The sequence below is a fragment of the Arachis ipaensis genome, chromosome B10 (assembly GCF_000816755.2).
Source record: "Arachis ipaensis cultivar K30076 chromosome B10, Araip1.1, whole genome shotgun sequence".
Lineage (NCBI taxonomy): Eukaryota > Viridiplantae > Streptophyta > Magnoliopsida > Fabales > Fabaceae > Arachis > Arachis ipaensis.
Window position 1 is genome coordinate 6,219,789 of NC_029794.2, and position 553 is coordinate 6,220,341.

The window sequence follows — 553 nt, forward strand, 5'->3', positions numbered from 1 at the left end:
CCAAATTAATTTGTCTAATCTAATTTTGATAAAAATAACATAATTTAATCAATTATATATATTAAATTTTAATTACTAAAAACATCCTTAAAAAAAAGCATTTTAAACGTCTTTATTTGAGTGACTTCTTAATTTTTTTAATTCTAAAAACACAAACAAATTAGACATGTCTTTGTTTTAGAATTTTGCCTAACCAGCGAATTTTAAAGATTAATACCCATCCAAATCTCATTCAACAATTTTTTCTTTCAAAATATCAAATGAAAGATTTCCTATATAGCGCATCTAATAAAGTCCACCACAAATTTTTCCTTAAAAATTTTGGCCTCCAACAATTCTGTTCAAGCATATCGAAACAAATTGTTGTTAGCTAGGGAGTTTTAAGGTCAGTGAGTTGACGCACACCTGAGCATATAGAGACATATTTTTGTTAGGTGAGGTCCAATTTGTGTGGCTGGAACGTGATGTCTGATGCGTGTATGCAGGGAAGGGTTGATATTGATACAATCGACGGACCTAGGTTTAGAAAGAGGGGACACTTACGACCCCACTA